The sequence below is a fragment of the Pinus tabuliformis genome, chromosome 4_1 (assembly GCF_031772625.1).
Source record: "Pinus tabuliformis cultivar Carrire ecotype Pingquan chromosome 4_1, CPIR1, whole genome shotgun sequence".
NCBI classification, from domain to species: Eukaryota; Viridiplantae; Streptophyta; class Pinopsida; order Pinales; family Pinaceae; genus Pinus; species Pinus tabuliformis.
Window position 1 is genome coordinate 87,841,636 of NC_142303.1, and position 25,402 is coordinate 87,867,037.

The window sequence follows — 25,402 nt, forward strand, 5'->3', positions numbered from 1 at the left end:
TACCCCCTCCATCTTCACTGCACCAACTCCAGAGCCTCCAGGGAAAGGCCAATTTTCTTCATCATTTTATACCCAACTACGTTAGGATAGCTACAAGATTTACCCGGTTGCTTAAACAAGGAACACCCTTTGCATGGGACGAGATAGCCCAAAAATCTTTTGATGATCTTAAATTTGTCCTCATAAATTCTCCTTTGTTTCATCCATCGAAATATTATCGAGATTACTTCCTTTACCTAGCCGCAGCCCCTAGCACCATAACTATGGTGTTGGTTCAAGACGACGATGAAGGCGGTGAGCACGTGATCTACTACCTGAGTCAGAATCTCCTCGACACTGAAACATGTTATGCACATGTCGAGAAGTTGGCTTTGGCCACTATCCAGTCTGTTCAATGTTTTTAGCATTATATTCTCTTATGAATGACTACAGTAATTTTTGAATGCAACCCTATGACCTACATCCTGACTCGTCAGTTGTTGGGTGGCAAGTATTCTAAATGAATCGTTATCCTACAAGAATTCGATTTGGTCTTCACTACGGCCAAATATAAGAAGTCAATTGTTTTCGCGGAATTGATTTGTTGCCTTCCCTCCAAAGCTCTCCCTACTGGTGCAGATGAAAAAATCCTAGATGAGACCCTTTTCCTGATTAGCACCCTTGATCCATGGTACGGTGATATCATTGTGTATCTCCAAACCTCCACGTTTCGGTCCGTGTTGACAAAAGATGATCATCGAAGGATTCGACATCATTCTCAACCCTACTGTATTATTGGTGATACTTTATACCATGTCGGTGTCAATTCTGTTCTTCATCGATGCCTCACGATTGAGGAAATTGAAAGAGTTCTCATTGACTACAACTCCGGGGAATGTGGTGGTCATATGTCTAGTTATGCTACAGCTCAGAAAATCCTTTGCGTTGGTTATTTCTATCTTTCCATCTTCAAAGACTGCATTCTTGCTGTTTGAAAGTGTCACGAATGCCAAATATAACAACGCAAGATGCGTGCCCCACCCACTCACCTACACCCCGTCATTACCGTTGGTCCCTTTGCAAAATGGGGCATTGATTATATGACATGTAACCCTCGTTCGGCTGGGGGGCATGGCTACATTATCGTTGTTGTGTATTACTTCTCCAAATAGGCTAAAGCGATGCCTACATATTCAGTGGATGGTAAGACGACAACTCAATTCCTTTTTAACCATATTATTTCTAGGTTCGGCGTACCCCAAGCCATTGTCACATATCATGGCTCCCATTTCAGAGATTACATGATGGCAGAACTGACATCTGCATTAGGCTTTTACCACGATGGCTCGACCCCATATTACCCTCAGGCCAATGGCCAAGTTGAAGCCATGAACAAAGTCTTGGTCACCATGCTTCAGCGTACTATTTGGATGCACAAGTCAATTGACATCTCACGCTTTTTTAAGCTCTATGGGCCTACCCACCTTCAACCAAAGACGCAACTGGTTTCACACCATTATGGTTGGTCTATGGTCTAGAAGTAACATTATCAATCGAATGTGAGATTACTTCACTTAAGTTAGCTATTGAACTCCTCCCTGAAACATCACCTCAAGAGGAGCGCCTCTTATATTTAGAACGACTTAATGAGACTCGCCATCTCACTGCCTTGGTCATCGAAGCACAAAAGAAACGAGTCAAATCCCATTTCGACCAGTTGGTCTCCCCTCGCGCTTTCTCTGAGGGTGATTTGGTCCTTCTATACAACCAAGCTAATGATAAGCTGGGGGCAAGCAAGTTCGAACCTATGTGGCACGATCCCTATATTGTAAAACGTGTTTTGCAGAAAGGGGCCTACGAACTTATTGATTATGAAGGAAATCCTCTTGATAAGCCCTGAAACAGGCTTTACCTCAAAAAGTACCATGCTTAGGTCATCTTGCATAGTTATGTAAATTAGTGTGTGATTCATTTCTGTACATCGTGGTTTTGTGTGAAAGTTTTCAAACAAACCTCTTATTTACTATGCTTTTCTTGCTTTGCAGATGTCTGCAACTCCTCATGTTAGTTTCATCGATGGTGCTTGCCGCAGTACCTAGAACCTATCATCCACAACATGGGCTATTTACAACCCTAATGGTGAGTTGATTGACCTTCAAGGTATCTAGCTATGTCGTACAACCAACAACATCGCTGAATACATTGCGGTCATCGAACTATTATTAGAGGCTATTGCTCTGGGCATCAGAGAATTGGTTGTCAACCTGGATTTATAGCTTGCCTTCCTTCAACTCAACGAGAAATATTATGTCAAGAACCCTCCAATATTACGCATGTATCTCTGTATCCGTCTGTTGGAAAGAAATTTTGATTATATTACATATCATCATATTCCTAGACGCATGAATACATTAACAGATGCATTAGCTATTTACATGTTGGACAGACATTTGCGAAACATGTAAAAGATAAGACAAACCATCTGTATCATAGTAGACATGTTGGGCATGGAATCCCCCCCATGGCATGTTTTGGGGCTCAAAGCCCAAGTCTTGAGTTGATCTTGTTGTAAAGCTCCATGAATTGCAGGCACAGGGTGTGAAAGTATAATAGAGTTGTAGGGTTGTCTGCCCTAGTTTTGTAATGTAATGTCGGCTAGATAGACCTACCCATGGTTCTGTTAGGATATTCCGACACATAGGAAATAGATAAGTATAACTTAGTCTAGTATAGAGTTAGGTAAAGTGTGTTTCTTTACTATGTACATTTTGTAACTTACAATCCGACGGTCACGATATGTAGTGATCCGACGGTTCATTCTCTCCTCGGTATTACTGACACTTGATATGTGGCTTAACACCCAATTGGTCCATGATCTATATTTAAAGAGCATGGAGGGTCATTTGTAGGTTAACCGTCCATGAGAGAACCTTATGTAAATTTTCATACTTTTATTAATAAATTGCCTGAAGTGGCCGCGTTGGTTCAGGCCGTGGATTGTTTCCCTCTTTGAGGGTTTTAACCACATCAAAAGTACTAGTGTATTGATCTATGTTCTATTTGTGAGTGGTGTCCTTTGGTGTTCTGTCTGAGGAACTTACCCTGTAAATTCCTACATGGTATCAGAGCTCATTTTAGGGCCGTGTCCGTTGGTGATCCAAATATGAAGTTGGTAGAACTGCATCCGACTGCCGTTTCATAGATGTACTGTTTCTGACTGCTTTCGGGCCGAGAGGACTGCTCTGTTGTGTTGGGAGCATCTGTTCTAGTGAGGAACCCCTTTCGTTTCACGCGAAAAGGTTTCCGGTAGCCCTAGCTGCGTCATTTTTAAGATCTGGAGGTATACAATGTTTATTTGCAGTTTACAGTTATTTTCTCTCTGTTTATTTCGGTTTATTTAGCCTTTTTTATTACCAGATCTATACCTTTCATTTCTGCATATGCTCTTTGCCCTGCGACTCTGTGCGATCTGGGAAAATTAAAAACAGAAAGGAAGGATTTTTCTCATGCGTATGCTCTTTTCCGCTGCGCCTTAGTGTGATCTCGGAAAATCAGAAACATTGAGAAAAATATTTAGTTTCTGGGTAAAGCTAACTTCGAGCCGCAAGGTTCGTTTTTTTTGTATTTCCGTGTTGGGTTTTGTGTTTTTTTGTTTTTTAGGGAAAAAGAGCTTTCTCAAAGCAAGCACGCAACCCAAATCTTCTCTCTCTCTCTCTCTCTCTCTCTCTCTCAAACTTTTTGTATAGCTCACTTGGTCCAAAGCTAATTTATGAGAGTAGGGGTCTTGGGTTCAAGTCTCCATTTTGTGGGGGCGGATTTTTCATTTCCGCAGCACTTTGTCGGCGACTTAATCAAATTTTCTTCAAAAAGCCATAACTTCTTCATCTGGAAGCCGTTTTCAGAATTGTTTTTTTTGAAACAACCTAATTTTTCGAGATCTTTCCATCACAACACTTAGTTTCAGCATTTATAGCTTCAGTTTCTGTTAAAATGGAAAGTCCATGCCTCTCTCTCTCTCTCTCTCTCTCTCTCTCTCAAACTTTTTTGTATAGCTCACTTGGTCCAAAGCTAATTTATGAGAGTAGAGGTCTTGGGTTTCAAGTCTCCATTTTGTGGGGGTGGATTTTTCATTTCCGCAGCACTTCGTCGGCGACTTCATCAAATTTTCTTCAAAAAGCCATAACTTCTTCATCTGGAAGCCGTTTTCAGAACCGTTTTTTTTGAAACAACCTAATTTTTCGAGATCTTTCCATTGCAACACTTAGTTTCAGCATTTATAGCTTCAGTTTCTATTAAAATGGAAAGTCCATGCCAAGTTATTCTTGACAGCACCAACTACTTCCAATGGTGGTCCTACATTGTGGATTTACTTAGAAGTAAAGGTCTCTACAAAATAGCCACAGGCCAAGAAACCAAACCGAAAGATGAAGATAAGGCAGCTAAATGGGAAAATATGCAAGACCAAGTACGAGGGTTGATAGGGATGTCTATTTCTCCAGATATTAGATTCCATATTGTAGAACTTGATGCTCCTGATGAAGCAATGAAACAGATTACTAAAGTCTTTGGAATTAAAAATGAACTTAGAGCCCATCAACTTGAAAATGAGTTGCTTACATTGGACCCCAATAATTTTTCTTGCATTGAAGATTTTCTGTCCAAGTTCAAGACCCTTAGACTTCTCTTGGAAGGTGTTAAGGTTAAGAAAGAAGATAGTAACCTTATATATTCCATTCTTACTAAGTTGGGACCAGCCTACTCTGTGTTTGTTTCCACCTTCCATTCTATAAGAGAAGCCTTCATTTCTCAAGGACAAGACTACAAGTCCCCTTCCTTTGATTCTTTTTGTGATTCTTTAATAAGAGAACAAGAAAAACTCTTACACCTTGGTCTTCTTAATCTTGGAAACTCTTCTAAGAGAGCGTTAGCCGCCTAGCAGCAACCAAATCCAAAGAATCCTAAGAAGTTGTATCCTAAAAAGAATGGTCCTAAACCAAACAAGGGTCCTAAGCAATTTCAGCCTCAAAATGAAAAATCATTTCAACAAAATGATAAGACAAATAAAAACAAAGGGAAGAAGACTGATAGACTTTACAACTTTTGTAATCGAGATGGCCACTTAGAATCCAAATGCTTTAAGAAGATGGAAGCCTTGGAAGCAGCAATGAAGAAGCATAACATCCATTTGGAGCACTCTTCAACTTCAACTTCATCTTCAGGAATGGAACTTTCTGCATGTGGTTGTCAAGCATCTCGGTCTGGCTATGCACTAAATGTATCTTCTTCTTCTCATTCTCATGAGTGGCTCATTGATCCTGGAGCTTCTTATCACATGGCCAAAAACAAAGCCATGTTTTCTTCTTTAAATGATTGTAACACCAAAAATATATATGTTGGTGATGATAGATCTCTTAGTGTTGTAAGGACTGGAACTGTTCATATAGACAATGGTCAGTTTAATATGTATTATGTGTTCCAACCTTATCCTGCAACCTTCTATCTGTATATTAGATAAATCATTCAGGGGAAGGTAAAATCGTTGAATTTTCACCTCACGATGTTGTAATTAAGGACCTAAGGGATCCTAGACAGATTTTAGCTACTGGCATTGCTGATGATTCAACAAGGTTGTATAAGTTTCACAACTTTGGGTCATCAAATCTTCCCTCGGTATTTGTTGCTCATAATGATGAAGTGAGCAAAATTTGGCATCAGCGATTTGGTCACTTAAACTATCGCTCTCTTTAGAATCTATGTAAAGAAAATATGGTGACAAGTCTTCCAATGGTATCTTGCAGAGATGGTGTTTGTTTCGGATGTTTACTTGGAAAACATCATTGGGATAGTTTTGAAAAACGTGCCTCTTGGCATGCCTCAGCCCCTTTACAGCTTGTGCATAGTGATTTATGTGGTCCACTTCCAGTTGTTTCCTTCTCTGGCTACAAGTATTTCTTAACTTTCATTGATGATTTCTCCAGACGCACTTGGGTATACTTCTTAAAACTCAAGAGTGAAGTATTTAACATGTTCTTGGCCTTTAAGGCATTTGTTGAAAAACAATCTGGACATCAAATTCTTAAGCTAAGATTTGATAATGGCGGAGAATATGTTAAAAACAACTTCATCAACTTTTGCACTGAGCATGGAATTCAAATGCAACATACTGTTCCATATACTCCACAGCAAAATGGTGTAGCTGAAAGGAAGAATCACACCTTAAAGGAAATGGCTAATTGTATGCTTCAATCTAAAGGACTTAGTCTTAATTATTGGGCAGAAGCAATTAACTGTGCAAATTACATAATAAATCACACTCCTACTAAGGTTTTAAAGAATATCACTCCAGAAGAAGCATGGAGCTCAATTAAACCAGATGTAAGTCACTTTCATGTTTTTGGAAGTGAAGCATGGGCCCATATTCCAGATGAGAAACATAAAGCTTTAGAACCTAAGAGTGAAAAATGTATTTTTGTTGGATATTCTGAAGATGTCAAAGGATATAGACTTATTCCACTTAAGTCCAAAAATGTTATCATTAGAAGAGATGTAAAGTTTGTTGAAAATATATCGGCCTGCGAGCCTAGTTCGGCGGATGTGCCACCTCTCCCTATCTCTTCTACTTTTGAAAATATTTCATCTTCAGATGATGAAAGCGGGGATGAAAATCCTCCCCCACCTTCTAAGGATCCTCCTTCAGCTCCTCAGCTTCCAAAATGGGTCCGTGCTACTCGGTATGCAGCAGGTGATCTTGCCGATGATCCTACAGATCAGCGACGTACACGTTCTCAGTTCGAGAGAGCCTCTTCTTTACTGGCTCAAGCTTCAGTGAATTATGATCTTGACACTTTTGCAGAAGCTTCAGGCCATCCAAATTGGGAAGCAACTATGAATGAAGAATATCATTCATTATTGGCAAATGATACATGGGATCTTGTTCCTCTACCAAAGGGACGAAAACTTGTTAGATGCAAATGGGTTTATAGAACCAAGTATGGACCAGATGGGAACGTTGATAAACATAAAGATCGTCTTGTTGCTAAGGGTTTTTCACAAGTCGAAGGCATTGACTACAGTGAAACCTTCTCCCCTGTTGCCAAAATGAACTCTATCCACCTTGCTCTTTCCCTTGCTGCCTCTTTCAAATGGGAAGTCCATCAGATGGATGTTAAATCTGCCTTCTGGCATGGGGACTTGCATGAAGAAATCTATATGGAACAACCTATTGGATTTATACAAACAGACTCCAGCCTTGTATGTCAGCTTAAGAAATCCCTTTATGGTCTCAAGCAAGCTCCTCGAGCTTGGTATGCCAAAATGGATAACTTTCTTTTAGAAAATGGCTTTTCTAGGTGTCATTCTGACAATACTGTCTACACCAAGAAAGTGGGCAAGTCTCTTATCATTCTTGTTCTTTATGTTGATGATCTTCTCCTGACTGGTAGTGATCCCAACCTCATAAACCATGTGAAGTCTAGCCTTAAAAGGAAGTTTGAAATGACAGACTTAGGACAATTACATTATTTTCTTGGTCTTCAAGTCTTGCAATCCAAGGAAGGTATTTCCCTTTCCCAGTCCAAGTATGCCTGTGATATTCTACGCCATTTTCACATGGAAGACTGTAAGCCAGCCCCTTCTCCCTTTCAGTCTGGAGTCAAACTTTCAGTCACTTGTACTTCTCCTGAAGTCGATACTACCTTATACCATCAACTTGTAGGAAAACTTTTGTGTCTAACCCATACTCGTCCTGACCTTTCCTTTGTTGTTGGCCTTGTTGCTCGGTTTATGCAAAACCCACGTGAAAGTCATTGGAAAGAAACTAAAAGAATAATTCGTTATGTTTGAGGTATAGTTCCGTTTGGGATTCATTACAGTGCCGAAGCATCTCCTCTATTGGTTGGTTTCACTGATTTCGATTGGCCTGGTGACCCTGATGATCGGAAGTCTACTGCAGGTTATGTGTTCACTCTTGGTTCAGGACCTATTACATGGGCTTGCAAGAAACAAGGTGCCATTTCTCTTTCTTCAGCAGAAGCAGAATGTCGTGGTGTCGTAGAAGCTAGTAAGGAAGCCTTGTGGCTTCGTCAGATCCTGTCAGAGTTTGGCTTTCAGCAGCAACATCCTACTACACTTTGGTGTGATAATCAAAGTGCCATTCAACTATGCAAAGATCCAGTCCAACATCAGCGCAACAAACACATTGAACTACACATGCACTTCATCAGAAAGATCATCCACGACCATGTTCTTGAAGTGAAATTTTGTTCAACAGATGATCAAGTTGCAGACATCTTTACAAAGGCTCTCACAGCGGTAAAGTTCACTAAACTTCGATTTATGGTTGGAGTTCAGGAAGTTGTCACTAAGGGGGGATAGGCTCTAGTTCCTCCTTCCTTCTCCTATTGTGTCATATTTGTAAATCCTTCAATCCTATCCCAAGTTGTTCTTAAGGGGGGATGTTAGGATATTCCGACACATAGGAAATAGTTAAGTATAGCTTGGTCTAGTATAGAGTTAGGTAAAGTGTGTTTCTTTACTATGTACATTTTGTAACTTACAATCTGACGGTCACGATATGTAGTGATCCGACGGTTCATTCTCTCCTCGGTATTACCAACACTTGATCCGTGGCTTAACACCCGATTTGTTCATGATCTCTATTTAAAGAGCATGGAGGGTCATTTTTAGGTTAACCGTCCATGAGAGAAGCTTATGTAAATTTTCATTCTTTTATTAATAAATTGCCTGAAGTGGCCGAGTTGGCTCAGGCCGTGGACTGTTTTCCTCTTTGAGGGTTTTAACCACGTCAAAAGTACTGGTGTATTGATTTGTGATCTGTTTGTGAGCGGTGTCCTTTGGTGTTCTCCCTGAGGAACTTACCCTGTAAATTCCTACAGGTTCGTGGACCATGGGATTGTATAAATAGAGCGAGGCTCTAAGTGTAGAGATGAAATAGACAATAGAAGAGAAGAATGAAAATTCTAAGTGATTGAGTCACAACGTGAAGTGTGTCTTTGGGTCATAGAGTAGGAGAACACTCTGCAGCTGAGTGTGCAAAGGCATAGTAGAGTTTGCAGCTAAGTGCGCGGATCCCCGCAGATGAGTGCGCAGGGTGGAGTCGAGTCTGTAATCGGAGACAAGATTAATAAAGAAAGGTTTTGTTACCAATTCTGTGTATCTGTTCTGAGTTAATATATGTTTGATATCATTTGCAAATATATTGTTTCTTTACTACGCACACTTGTATGAATGGTGAATCTTGTTAAGTATAACTGAAAACCTACAAATAAGCTAAGTTAATAAACTAATATTGGATTACTAGTAAGGACTTGGGTAATAACACTGTTCAGCCCCAAAGTAGGGATGCGCGAAGGCAGCATCTCAGGCTATGAGGAATGGGTAAGTGCGCACAGCGACGTCTGTGCAGGGCCGAACCATGGACCACTTGAAACCATTAGACATCTCCAGGGTGTGGAAACCTGGTTCTAGCACCCTACCCTACTACTTCGAGTGAGAACTCAGTCCGCGCTCCGCAGACTATTTCCCATGGGGCTAGTAGTACTGGGATTTGTTTGGCTAAATCACCTCTAAACCTAGGTTAGGCCCCAACAAGACAACAAATGGTTCCGTTGTTGGGATCAAGATCTGCATGAGGGATCTCTGATGTCGTGTCATTGGAATCCGACGAAGAAAGAAATTGAAGGGTGGTTGGACATAAATATTCACGAGTTCGCAGCGCAGGAAAATAAGAATTCATGAGTATCAAAGGAACAGTGGTTAGAGCACTAATTATATATGGAAATCCGTGAAATTTTCTTTGCATCCTTCCCCTATGAGTTGTATGAGTGGATCGCGAAGCTAGCAAACAATCAAGGAAGGTGTAGGCTCGATAAACCGGTTGTGTGGACTCCAGAATTGGTATGCAGACTAGAAGCATCGGAAGATAAGATCGCGCACACTGTCAACCATTGGCTTGATCAAATTATAGGGGGGTTATCATCGAATTCATGGTAGACACGATGCTTCCTCAAAGGACCGTGAGGTAAGTACATTAAATATTTGAACACTTGGATTAAAATGCTATTTTGTGAAAAGCGGGTTATGTGAATAAATTGATGTTTAGGGCTATGTAGAGTGGGAATATATATAGAAACGAAGGTAGCACAGAGATAGAGAATGGCCCCTTGATTTTTCCTCGGCGAGAAAGTGAGGAAGAGCTCGCGAAAGTTTTGCGAAGAAGTGCGATCAGTCTGATAAGGCAATGAATTCCACGCATACCACCCCCACCTACACCACCACTAGTCTCACCACCTTCACCCCCATCTCCACCCACACCACCTCCACCACCACCATAGTTCAATATGGTGAGCACGATAAAATTTCCAGTGTTCAATGGAGTAGGGAACGAAGATCTGGACCAATTCTGGTTCATAGTAAAAGCGGTAGGGGAAGCACAAGGAGTCGTGGATGACAATATAAAGAAGGCAACATTGGTAAGAGTGTTGCAGGATTGCGCACTGACATGGTACATTAAACATTCTAATGACCATCCAAATAAAGGGATCACAGATATCCAAGCTATGTTGAACAGGGAATTTAGCAGGCCAAAATTGGAGACGCAGTCGATTATCAGGTTTAAGGAAATTACGATGCTTCTAGGCGAGACCCCCTGGGAGCTGGATCAGAGACTGAAGCGTATGATTCGCGAAGCCAATATGACCTTGATGGATGGACAACACTGCACATGGCTTGTAGTGTCACTAATGCCGCATCTAAGGACTGTGTTGTCACAATAGAAGTTATCCACCCAAGTCGAAGATTTGGAGATTGCAATGAGACTGCACGAGACCCCGATACAAGATCCTGGCCTACGAGTCCAAAAAATCCATGTGCAACTGAAAAATCTATGTCTGGAAATGCAGAGTTTGAAACGGGATAGGGAAACTCACCCAGAGGCATGCAAGGATGTATGGTGCATAAAGTGCAAGGGATAAGAACACGATAAGGACCACTGTCCAATCTTCGCGAACTACTTGGCAGGAGGAGGTCCGATACCATTAAGACCAGAAGCACAAGCAGGGCCAAGCGCGGTGCCTACATTATGGTGTGCGATTTATTAGATAGGAGGAAAACATACTATGGATAATTGTCACTTATTACAGAAGTATACGTAGACGTCCTAGCAACTGTTCTATAATTTCTGTAGATCAATAGGCCATGACGAATGCACTTATAAAAGTTATGAACTAATGATGGATCGAACGCCTGCCTACAGAGTTCAAACCAAAACTCGAGCCCTTGATCAAAACGTAGGAATGATGATCACTGGATTCCAAGGGTGCAGACGAGGTCTAGCCCGCATGGGACCAGGAAGGGGTCGCGAACAACTGATTTCTTACAATTGCAAAGGGCCAAGGCATTATGCCCGCGATTGTAGAAAGCCGACGAGGGCATCATGTTTATATTGTACCTAGTTTGATCATGATATGGAGGACTTCCCTACACTGATAGCGAGGTTGCGTGATAAAGGAACACTCCAGCCTACTCCGACTCAGAACCTACAAATGATTAGGTCTGAGTCGCGTGAAGAGGACCGGAACATAAACATCATGCTCTAAAGCGGTATCACAATAGGAGAGGACAAGGGTAAGTAACCTAAAGAAAGTGCGTCGGTTTGTAAGGCTCCCACAAAGGAACCTGAATTTGATTTGGAGCACCCGAAGGAGACGTTCATGGAAGCTAAGAAGAGCTTCACGGAGGCCTCCACTTTAGGTAGTAAGGATCAACTAGAACTAGAGATGGATCCTTCAATGCTCACTACCTTTCTAGATACATGCATGAAGTTGCTGGGTGACAGTAAAGTAGTGAAAGGACTATAAGAGCTCATCACTAGATGTGCTGGATCAGGGGAATCACGAGTAGTCCGGAAGCTTGGAAAGCATACATCGCAAACATGAAGAGAAATGAGATTGACTGCGCAAATCGGGGAGTATGAAATGGATCAAGTAATTTTGGATCTAGGATCAGACGCGAATTTCCTGCTAAAGTAGACATGGCAGCGCATGGGTAGGCCCGCGTTGCAGTGGTCCCGTATTCAATTATGAATGGTGAACTAGTAGAAGATCCTACCGATGGAAAAATTGCAGGAAGTAACAATAGATATTAAAGGTGCGAGCACACTTGCATATTTCGAAGTGATAGAGAATTTCAATGATAACAATCCCTATCCCACACTGCTAGGAATAGATTGGGCCATTGACATGAACAGAGTGATAAAGTTAAAGAAGCACAAAATGATTTTTGAGAAAAAGTCACTGCGCGTAGTGGCACCATTAAACCCTGCGGAAGGATCGTGCTACATGGAGCCAGTGCGCGACGACGAGAGCGATGATGATCTAGACTGTATCTACAAGATAACCACCTAGGAATAGGATTGGGTGAATCCAACTACAGATGGCAGGATTTCATGGGAATGAAAAATCTCCTTCACATCAGATTCGTATGAGGAAATAAAACGATGGAAGAACTGATTACATGAGGTAACCATGCTCAACTGCAACATGATGGTAAGATCATTGTGTTGCGTGACAACAGAGGTAAGGGATCTGCCTATGTATGATGGGCTGACAGTGGTGGATGAATTCCTGAACAAATTTGAAAGGGAGGTGCCAGAAAAACAACATTTTGATGCTCTGAAATGGGCACTATGCGCTACGCTCACAAGGTGGTGGGGTACGCATAAGAAAGGTTTTGAGAACTGGCGCAAATGCAGAACGGTGATGCTTATATGATTTGGAAAGCCTCAGCCATGGATGGAAGCCGGGTATGATGGACAAAACAACTTGCACATCCACCTCTCCAGATGGGTACAGGCATATGGTACATGGCTTGCATGAACACACACCATCCTCATGATAGAAAATAGGAACAACAAGTCAAAGCAGGCACGACGAAGGTGCGAACGATGAAGTATGATATGACCAAGTGCACCGAAGATTATACTCAGGGAAGTCTTTGACAAGGTGTGCGAAGTGCTGAAGACGGTCCACCATGTGAGACGCACTGACTGGGACCTATGTATACTAAGAGTTCTATGGGATTATAGGACCGTGTGCAAAACCCTGACCGCGCAAGCACTTCCGAAGCTGAAGTACGAAGTAGGGGCTGTGATCCCTATGGAGCAAGCGAAGCCTAGTCCGCATATAGCAACAATCGTAGATATGAAGGTTTGTGAAGCCCGAAATGAAGGAATCACTCAACTGCGAGAAACATAACACATAAGACTTGAGGAAGAAAGCCGACAAGGAAACCTTAGCCTTCGCAAACTTGAAAAAGACCAGGTACAGCTAAGGGAGAGAAGCATTTCGATGGACGTGGAGGTCAAGAAGTTGGAAGACGAAATAAAGGAAGCATTTCTCACCAAAAAATCGAGGATGGTAAAGCAAGGTGCATATGGTCATATAGACAAATTGAAGGACTATCGTCGTGAATTGGTTAGTCTCCTGCCCTGGCTTGGACCGCATATTTCCAAATGAAATGACCAGGGTAGTACGTTACAAGTAGTAAAGTGCGCGATGCCAATTACAAAAATGGAAGGTGAGGATTCTCCGTGAACCATGGTGGAGGATGGGATGGAGCCCTACACGAGTAGTGCAAACACCTGACTAACCATAGGAAGAACAGTCTTAGTGTTCCAGGTAGTTGAAAGAGAGTGCGTGACTATAAAATATTTTGCCTGGGAGCTACACGATATGGGAGATGTGCGCAGAAGCAAAATGTCACATGGTTCACGATCGTGCACAGAGGGCTGCGCTGCCACCCAGGTTGGCTGGGAAGTGATCGTTGAGGTCACTATTCATGATGGGATGTGTGATCTGAGGCCAAATGGAGTTGGCAACGGGCATTTAAGACGCGATTTATGGGCATGATTTGGGAAAATCTGCCACCAAGAAAGCATTAATGGCCCAAAATTGGGGGGAATGGTTGAATTCGAATTCAAAAGGCGCTATAAAACACAGAGGGCTGGCCAACGAACAACACTTGGTCATTTGAGAATTGAGCATTTGAGCAGAGCACTGAGCATCGAGATTCAAGCGATAAGTGAGCCCTTAAGTTTTTGAGTGATAAAATACAACCTAGATACGATGAAGACCACTAAAGATGGCTTGGGAATCGAAGATTTAACCATCGGCAAGGCCGCGCAGACCCCAATGATGGAGGACATCCCAGAAGGTGCTGCGGTTTTGGCAGAGATCCCCAAATCACCGCGAACGCTGAGGTTTAAGAAATATAAACAGGCAATGGCTCTCATATGCGTGTCCCCAAGGAACCCGCTACCCAGTAAGCTATCAATGGCCAAAAAGGGGAAAGTTGTCACGATCGACATAGATGAGGAGGAAGAAGATTTGTATGTTCTTATCATCACAGCCAGAGAAGAAGAAGACACAGAGGAAGAAATTCAACTGATATGCTCTGCGACAAAACTGTCCACATATGTCCCTCCATGGAAAGGAAAACCAAAGTGCTGAAGGACCTCGATGAAACCAAGAGTTCATTCCAGACCCTGCACCTCTCAGATGGCATAATGTTTGAGGGCCCGGAGCAGGTCCATGTGCCGACCATGAAGTTCAAAGATTGGGACCTCGCTGATGGCGAGAAATTCCCTCACCTGGAGACCAGGAATCTCATGAAGTAGAACAAAATGGGGGTGGTGACAACATTAGAGCTGCGAAACTGGTCGTGCAGAGTGGAAAACACCGGGCTACTGAACTTATTATGGGTGCCACATTTACACTGTGCACCCATAACCATTTTCGTCATTAGACAACTACTTTTCCTGGTGCATGATGGGTACCTATGGCTAGAGGAGCCTATCCCCATTACGGCAGAATTAATCCACTACATTTCTCAGCTCCCCTATAAAGAAAATGACCCCGCGACCATATCAGAAGGGAAAGGTAGTGATTTGGCTCTCACAAAGGCAATGAAGACAAAATACAAGCTAAAGAAGAAGAAGAGGGGCAATGTTATCTCCACTATCAAGGACAAAGATGTACATGTAGCTACGCAGATCCTGGCCAACAAAGTCATGCGAAAGTGAAACGTGGACAAGGTACCTGCATCGGTGATCGCACTGGCCAAGAAGTGCACGGAAGGAGTCTAGTTTAACTAGGCTAAATTCCTCTACACAGAATTCTTGGAGAACTGTTGCGAAGCGTAGGAGTAGGGTAAAACTTTCCACTATGCGTGGTTGTTGTTATCCATTATGCTCGTAGAGGGGAAACTACTAGAAGACAGTCAATTCCCCCCAATTGATAGAGATTTACCAGAGGCCACGAAGTACTCTCTGCTATGGGCCACGAAGGACGCGAAAAGAATACGCGACACCAAAATATTTTGGGTGCTCATGGAGGCGAGCATCCGAATGTGGATCAATCGAAGGCCGCGCCTGTCACCTACAATGTACAATAGTCTGAATAGTTTTGTAGATTTTAAAGACGACATGGATAATGTCTACATCAGGGCGTGCAAGGATACAACAAAGCAGTGGACGAAGCTCCCATTTACAGCCACCGACGATGCCATCTTCATTGTCTTGGAGACAGGGCCTCCAGAATGACATGCACCAGATCTGGTAGAACTGGAAAAGGCAACAACATAGAAGAAAAAGGATGATGCCAAGCTGTGCGTCACCCAATTGGTCGAAAAAAGGTGGTAGGAAGCAACGACAGCTAAGGAAAAGGTAGTGCGGGAAGTGATAGAAGTAGTAGCAGCAGCACAGGTGGCAGAGGCAACAACCATGAGGGTGGATGAGGGCAAAGAAATGTCCCCACAAGGGTAGGAGGCTGAGGAAACAAAAATAGTAGAAGGAAGCGCTGACCCAAGGACCGTGTCCACACAGTTGAAGTGGCCACACATCGCAGAACGAGCAAGACCAAGGAATAAGGTCAAGGCCTCGAAGTTAGCCATTGACCTGATCATCTTAACTAAAGGTGATCTCCATGAGATCAGCGAGATGGTCCGCGATGTCACAAGTGAAGCGCTTCAGGATTTATACAGGAGCAACAGACTATGTTGGTGGCCCTCAGGGCGCAGCTGTAGGAGTTACAAGTGCGACCCCCTCAGGTGGGTACCCTTTCCAGCCACCTCGCAGTAGGATCCTCGGTAGCAGAGCAGATGCTGCTCGCATGGATGGAAAACATGATAATGTTATCGGAAGGGGCCCTAGTTGCAACGAATGTGACCGATAGGTTTTTGGTTAGCATGTTGAAAGGCCTTGGGCTTAATTTGGCTTCCCTTCTGCAAGAAATGTTGTATCAACTACAAGATGGGATAACGGCAGAGCTATAGGCCAGGGAGAGCCGTGTGATCTAAGTTATCAGTGAACAAAAGATCAACATGGAACCACTCAATCTATAGCATGATGAATTGGTGTCACAGAACCAACAGATGGTGCAGGTGGTAGATGACGCTTGCCGACACTTCCTGGAGCAGGCCATCCCAACAGATCTACCGGTAGAGGTGCGGATCCACAGATTGGAAACCGGAGTCTGCGAGGCCAGGGAAGAAACGACAAAGGTTCAACTAGAGCTGAATCTTCAAATCGGTGAGCTGTGGTTGAAGGTATAGCCTTCCACTCCCCCGGAAGTTAGAGAACAGCGCGTTATCACTATCACAGTAGGGATGGAAGAAATTGGGGGTGCAGTGCCAGACTATACCAGCATATTGGAATAGGCACTTGAGGTCCTTACAACTTTGCAGGAGGACCCCAACATCCAGCACCTCGAGACAGAGGCGTGAGAACTCCAGCAGCAATACGATAGTATCCAAGGAACTGTGCAAACAGTCGTCCTCACTCAGTGACTTGCAAGGATGTAGCAAGCTAAGGCACTGAAGGAGCAGGTGGACGCGGTGCAACACAAGGAGGTAGTACTCAAAGCGTGCGTTTAACCATGGATTGATGAGGCCTTCACAATCACAGTGCATATCGAAGGAAAGCTTGCGCACATACAAGGGATGCATGCGCAGATGCAGGGAAGCACGGCGGACATAGAGGTCTCAGAAAAATGGATGCAGCAGGTTTAGCAAGTAGCAACTCAGTGCGCTACAGATATCAGTACCGTTCGAGAACAGCTGGAGGGACTCCATGCCAAGATCGTCGTGCCGATAGAGTGACTCGAGGGTGAGTCATGATGTTTGTGTTGAGGGCTTGTTGTTACTGGGAAAAGTGTCTATTTAGAACTACTCTATCCCACTAAGGTGTGACAGCTGCCTTAGAAATAAACAGAGAAAACTACTTTTGTATTTCTTTTATGAACTATAGATAGAGAGGAGTAGAAATAACCATCCTGTGTCTTGCGCTAATCCTTTGATCCAATCCCTCTCTTCTTTGACAGCTTCCAACTACCTGCTCCCTTACTTGCCCAGCTTCACTAAGTACCTGTAAGATCACAGAAGAAGAACACTATACAAAGACATGGATCTATATTCATAAACAACTTAGGATCAGATTTAAGTTAACCATACAAATGTAACAAGCATCAATGATACAAAAGCATGGAGGAAAAACTCAAATAGTTTTTATTGATAAACAAGAAGATCCATGAGAAGTTACAACCGATGATTCCTGACCCAACATCAACCTCCCAGCAAAGAAGCCCCTCTTCACCTCCAACAAAGCATAAATCACCCAATACTCTGATATTTGTCTCAAAACCAACAACAATTCCTTACAATATGCAAAATTCCAGCCTCTGGATCTCTGGGATGAGGGATCCATATATAGATGTATGTAAGGAGGATGAGTCAGCTTGTGATTTGATTAGTGTCTTCTCTCTGTCAGTTCTTGCTTCCACTTGGAGACTGAAGGCCTCTTACTCATCCTTGGTCGAATTTAGTGAGGCAAGTGTCATAGGAGAAGATTCTGGAAGCTTCCATTGTCCCTCCACCTCGCGGAATGACACTGCCATTTGTCATTTCTTTCCCAACGCACCCTCATAGTGCATTTAGGTGCGTTGCAATGCACCTAGCCAGTGTGTTTAGGTGCTATGCAACGCACCTAGCCAGTGGAGCAGCTGAAATGATCCTGTTTTGACCTATTCTGAGCAGTTTCTGGTGGAGAACTTCCGGGAGAAGCTGTAATTTGTTGACCTTGTTCCTTTAGGGGTTAGAACAACACTTTTAGGGACTTAGGAGCCCTTGGTTTATGGACATTTCATGCTTGGAGTTTTAAGGCACAAAAATGTCTATAACAGTTGCCCCCTAAAGTATGAGGCCGTTAATCGGGTGAAATGCTTTATTATGAGGATCCGAAGTTCTTTCAATGCTAGGAGGAGACCTGTAATAAGATACAATACAATACATTATCTTCATACTGTTTTTCATGATCTAGCTGAGGCGGGCATTCCCATGCTCAACTTTATAAATTCATTTTCATGTACATAGGACAGACAATCGTTTGATTGTAGACTGATGATTCTAGATAGATCCATCATCCTTTTGGTAGGATGATTATCTGTGCTGCAATGATGTACATTTAATGTCTTTATTTCCCTGAATGTACATCGCAGCCCGAATGGATGAAACTAGATCCAGGGTCTTCAATCTCGTCCGATCTTCACTCGAAGTACAAGTCGATCCATGTGAGAAATGTCCTGAAGTCGAACATGGAAAGACATCGCTTGATTACCAGTCAATGATGTAAACTGTTAACAAGCGCGAGAGGAATCACCGATAATGATAATGATCCTTAAGGTACTGCAGTACAATTCACGTGGTGTGAATAAAGGACTTGGCGTCGAACACCACGCAAAATCTTTTGGTCGAAGGTCATTGATGTAAACCTATCGCCGGAACTGAGAAACTTGCCATTGAGGCATGCAAGCTTCAAAGTACTGAATGGGGTGTTCCTAGACCAACTTCTTGGATAATGAGCTGATGTCGACAAGAAGTGATCCGTCACAGGAGGGCCTTAATGAATCCCACATCAATGACACAGAACGAAGCAAATGATTTTGATGGAGGTGAAAACGATCTGATGATATACGGTTCAGGGTGGCGGTCATGAAAGAATGGAGTATAATGTATGGTAGTGGGTGGGACACATGTGACTTCTCTGGATGACTTCTCTTGAACATGTCGGTGACACTGATGTGATGGATTGGTAGCATTAACCCCAAATGTGTATGGTATGGTGTTACCATGGCGATGTGACCGGTGAATGAAACAACCCAACCCGACTCAGACATGGAGTGGAAGTGTCATGTTCAAGAGGGACTTGCTACCAATAAAGATTCTTTGAGTTTTCTTCCCAATTTTTCCCCAGTCATTGCTGACCAGTACCTCTTTATTTTTGTCAAGCTTGAGGAGGATAACATATGCTTGTTCTATAATTTGCCCTTCGGGCAAACCCATCGCTATGTTTTAACGAGCCTAGCGATAGTGAAACTCGTTCTCGTCTAAAGACAAGTTTGTCACTATTAATCTTTTTAACGAGTTTAACGACAAAGATAACTCGGTCCTTTTCATTTTTAGAAAGTCTGAAAAGGTATGTAAAGGTAACTCCAAAATTCCTTTTTCGTCATCTAATCTCTTAAGTCCGAAAATGTATAAAACAATACAGAAGGGATGAATTTTCGATAGTTTTAACGAGCCGAACAAAACAAGCGCTCGATCTTTTTGTGTAATAATCCCTCAGGTCCAAAAAGATTAAAATCTAGAGGAGTGATAGCACTTCCTGTCCCTTTAACAAGCTGGAGAGGCCAATGGATCAGCAATCTTTTCATATTTTACGAGTCAGTTGAAAAGAGCTTAAAGAAGACTCGTCTTTTGAGGAACAAGTGATAAAATGGGTAGCAGTTGATTCCAGGTAAGGTTTGGAATTTTCCAATCACGGCAGTGTCACAAGGATGGCTAGTGAAATCACTCTTCGCAGCTGTTCCTAAAAATGGGTAAACAATCAAATGGAGGTGACTGATCGGCCAATGAAAAAGTGGAGGTGACGGTGCAAACACTACCAAGGCTTTAATGGTTGAAGCACTACATTCACGATGGTTATTTACCGGGGAATAGTTCATTTTTTAACGAGCTTAAACGCGGGTGGAAACATTTTCTCGGTGCGGGTTTATTTTTAACGAGCTTGAACCTTGCGGTAACACTGCTCAATTAATCCAGTCGTATGTTAAGAATTTCTCATATAAAACGGAAATTTTTAGAGTTTTGCCCCACATCCTTTCTTTATGCAAGTTAGAAAACGACCAATCCTACGGGTTTAAAGGGTTAGAGGTCCTAAAAATTTAAAAAAATAAATAGTCGCTCTTCGCTTGCATGCCAAAAGGCTTGCATGCCCCCAGGTATAAAACAGAGTTTCAAGGTCACCCTCTATTCGAGCTGACAAAACATTTGTTTTATCAGGAAGGGTATACCTCTTACAGGTTACCCAAAGATTGTTCTATTCACGACGCAAAAAAAACACTTCTTCGGCGATGTCTACTGAGATAAACAAAGGTGAGTGGCAGCGCTCGCTAATTCACATAACTTTGACAAGAGAATCTTGTTCTAGAATAACCCTCTCTTCCAATCACGGACGGGGGTATAGACTAGTCATATTCTCCCGCGGAAACCTACTCTATACCCGAAGTTTTCCTGCCGAAGCAGACCAAGATGCATGCCCCCTGGGTTTCAGTCATATCCCTCCGAATTACTCGCGCTAATCAGGAGGACGGACTGGAGATTGAGACATTTCTTGCGCGAAAGACCATTTAGGGATGGTATATGACTATTTTCTATGCGTGATCTGGGAAATGAAAGCTGGTCCACGAGCTTGACCACTCTTCCTTCGTGCGGAAAACACATCACTCTAAAGAGTGATGAGACAATGGCTCTCATGCAATAAATATAGTCTCGTCCAAGGAGTAGATTGTGATCTAGGGTTCCTTGAACTACCATTACGTTCATGTGAACAGTTTTCCCTCTCAATGTTATGGACACATCAGGAAAGATCCCTAACGGTCGATTGGTTCCTTTATCAAAGCCTGTCAGATTTCTCATCTCAGGCAAAAGCGATGGCGAACCAAGCGCTTTCCAAGCAGTTGAGGAAAGGATACTCACAGAAGCCACCTCATCTATGATGGTACCAGCCATAACCATTCTATATATTTGAACGATAATTCGGAATGGTATGCTTGCTGGTAAACGGGGTCTGCCTAGTTGATTCCAGTCGAAGGAGACAACTAGGTTGCTTGGAGGTAGGACCGAATAGACGGCCGGGTACGGCTCTGACGAACTTCCTTCCTGCGGTAAAGGAACGGGTAAATTGCCCCCATGTTCGTTGGAGTCTGTGCTTATGAAGAGAATTTGGACGGTGTCATCCTTGTTCTCTTCAGTGATTGTATCATTTGAAGATGAAACCTCTGAAGGCAAGACCGGGTCAACTGCCACCTTGACCTTTTTACTTTCGTCTAGTATGGATCCAGATGGTTTATCTTCAATGATAGGTGCTTCAGCCGACCACTTGAGCGGGCCAGACGGATTTTCAACTAGTGATGGACTCGGCAAGAGTTTTTAATATCCAGGAGGAAGTTGTAATGGTGAAACCGGACGATCATCCAAAACTCTTTTAGCTTCATCTAAGAAGGGAAAACGGTGGACGGCATGATCGCCTTCACACAGTTTACAAGGAAATCTATATTTTCCTTTTTGTCCTGGGGCTTCACTTTCACTAGTCGATGGTGTGCTTCCAACATGATCATCAGAGGTTGACAACACCGGGTTGTGCAATCTAGGAGACCAGTCCCTTAATATCCGAGGGATGCAAGGACAATCTCTGTGAAAGTGGTCTCCTTTGCAAATGACACATGGCGATTTAGGCCTGGTCGGTGCAGTGTGTGGATTTTCATTAGACGACACTCGTTTTCCCCCATTCGCCTTTGGCTCCTTCTTCTTCTTCTCTTTCTTCTTCTTTTCCTTCTTCTCCTTAGGAACTTGACTTTTGGCTTTACCAGCCCCATCAAGCGAAGAGGAAGGAGGAGAGGAAGAATTAGAGGAAGTAGAAGGCTGGTGGGTAACTCTGGATTCGTCTAATTGCTGATTCGATTGTTCAGGAATAGTGGTGTTCTGAACGACAGAGGTTGAGAAGAGCCAGACTGGCAAACCAATTGTCAGCCCTGGAAGCGACAATGTGGCCATATGGGGTGCACCAACATCTCCCCAAGAGGAGAAGGGACTAGGATTTCCTCCAAGGGGAATTCCTTGGTTGGTAGACTCCATTCTCTCAACCCAAGATCAACATAGGAAAGGGTAATGAATATTTCGTTTAAAATAAATTTTATACGCTTTGACACAACTTGTTTATTCAGTTTTTAAGAGTCGAGAAAAAACAAAAGATGACTCTAGTCTCCTTCGATTTTTAATGAGCCTGAAGTGACAAGTGCTCAGATGGACCTTTTCCGTTAAGGAGTCTGAAAAGGAACGAAAGGGACTGCTATGGAGATCTAGGTAGAGGGAGTACCAAACCAATCGAAAAACTACAGAATACTTTTTACGGTACGACAGTCAATCTTCCCGAATGCTGTGTTCAATGCATTGCGATCGATAGGGCGGCAGACACGGTTTCCTAAGGATAAAGGATTTAAGCCTATAGGGGTATCCCAAAATATACTCGACGGTACGTGGGAGCACAAGTCCGTACTGGCACTTATCGTCTCAAAGTCGAGGAATCACCCAACCATCAGTGAGGACAACAGTTACCAGGCTTTACGACGCCGGAATACGTCTCTAGCCTAGACCTCTAAATGTTGTGCGTTAAGTTCCAAAGCGTTGTTAGATTCATTGAATTTATTTTAAGTTGATCTTGCTTATGAAGTTTGCCTTTTTGGTTCATCACGAGATGTAGATGTAATTCCTAAAATGCGATCTAAAGATGATAAAAAAACTTTTTATCTCTTTTGTGCAATGAAAATCCTAGCTACTAGAGGAAAAGAAAGACACAATCTTTTCACAAAGAGCAAAGAGCACACTGTAAATGCACTTTCCTAAATCAAGCCAAATAGACTGTCTATATGCAAATGCACATGCATGTATTTGTTTTCGACTTTCTTAGTATTGATGCTAAAAAGAAAGTTGATGTACAAATCTGAATTTGCTTTCAAGCGACAAACATAAACAAGCTTCTTTTCGAAATCAAAAGATAAAGACGATTACGACACTTTACGATTTTGAAATTTTTTGACACTTGAAAATCACAAATTCAGACCAAAGGCAATAGTAAAAGTATAATCGACCATCAACAACAATCAAACTTTCTCCTATGATCGAAATCGACACTTGCGACAGATCTAAATCAAAGGACGATAGTACGACTATTCTACTTTTGCAATGGAAAACTGTAAACGACTCAACAAACACACAAAAACATCTACAGTTATTTTGTACAAAGGAGGCGGAATAACAACAAGGAAAAGGGGTTTTAAACAGACATATACTGATCACAGGCTACAAAATTCAGAGACAGAACTGGAAAGAATGAAGCACAAGAACCTCAGCTACACAGGGCTAGTCTGATCAGCGCACCTGTAACACAGAGAAACTGGATTGCAGCGCAGGTTGCCCTTTCGGGAAGTGCGCTGAAATGCAGGAACTCTTAACAGTACCTGCGCTGGGCCAGAAACGAGAATCTGTCCGGGTTCTGGGTCACAGTTTGCAGTTCAGTCTTTGGTTTTTTGGCCGAGTAAAAACAATCAGTAATGCACAATCAGGGGTAGATCTAAGGAGGGTCTAAGAGCTATCACAAGGGCAATCAGATAGTTTGTGAATCAACTGTTTAAATCATAAACAGATCCAGTGAATGGATTAAAGCAACAGATGTCTACTTTGCATTTGTTATGGCAAATACAGTTCGAATGCTACTTATAAGTTTATGAAACAAACAACAAAGAGATACACAAACAAACTAATTAGAAAATCTTCCCCAGTGGAGTCGCCATTTTGTTACCGGGAAAAGTGTCTATTTAGAACTGCTCTATCCCACTAAGGTGTGACAACTGCCTTAGAAACAAACAGAGAAAACTACTTTTGTATTTCCTTTATGAACTATAGATAGAGAGGAGTAGAAAGAACCGACCTGTGTCTTGCGCTAATCCTTTGATCCAATCCCTCTCTTCTTTGACAGCTTCCAGCTACCTGCTCTATTACTTGCCCAGCTTCACCAAGTACCTGTAAGATCACAGAAGAAGAACACTATACAAAGACATGGATATATATTCATAAACAACTTAGGATCAGATTTAAGTTAACCATACAAATGTAACAAGCATCAATGATACAAAAGCATGGAGGAAAAACTCAAATAGTTTTTATTGATAAACAAGAAGATCCAGGAGGAGTTACAACCGATGATTCCTGACCCAACATCAACCTCCCAGCAAAGAAGCCCCTCTTCACCTCCAACAAAGCATAAATCACCCAATACTCTGATATTTGTCTCAAAACCAACAACAATTCCTTACAATATGCAAAATTCCAGCCTCTGGATCTCTGGGATGAGGGATCCATATATAGATGTATGTAAGGAGGATGAGTCAGCTTGTGATTTGATTAGTGTCTTCTCTCTGTCAGTTCTTGCTTCCACTTGGAGACTGAAGGCCTCTTACTCATCCTTGGTCGAATTCAGTGAGGCAAGTGTCATAGGAGAAGATTCTGGAAGCTTCCATTGTCCCTCCACCTCGCGGAATGACACTGCCATTTGTCATTTCTCGCCCAACGCACCCTCATAGTGCATTTAGGTGCGTTGAAATGCACCTAGCCAGTTTGTTTAGGTGCTATGCAATGTACCTAGCCATTGGAGTAGCTGAAATGATCCTGTTTTGACCTATTCTGAGCAGTTTCTGGTGGAGAACTTTCAGGAGAAGCTGTAATTTGTTGACCTTGTTCCTTTAGGGGTTAGAACAACACTTTTAGGGACTTAGGAGCCCTTGGTTTATGGACATTTCATGCTTGGAGTTGTAAGGCACAAAAATGTCTATAACACTTGTTGGGCATGGGATCCCCCCCACGGCATGTTTTGGGGCTCAAATCCCAAGTCTTGAGTTGATCTTGTTGTAAAGCTCCGCGAATTGCGGGCATGGGGTGCGAAAGTATAATAGAGTCATAGGGTTGTCTACCCTAGTTTTGTAATGTAATGTCGGCTAGATAGACCTACCCATGGTCCCCAGACCATGGGATTGTATAAATAAAGCAAGGCTCTAAGTGTAGAGAGGAAATAGACAATATAAGAGAAGAATGAAAAGTCTAAGTGATTGAGTCATAGTGTGAAGTGTGTCTTTGGGTCGTAGAGTAGGAGAAGGCTCTACATCTGAGTGCACAGGGTGGAGTCAAGTTTGTAATCGGAGACGAGATTAATAAAGAAAGGTTTTGTTACCAATTTTGTGTA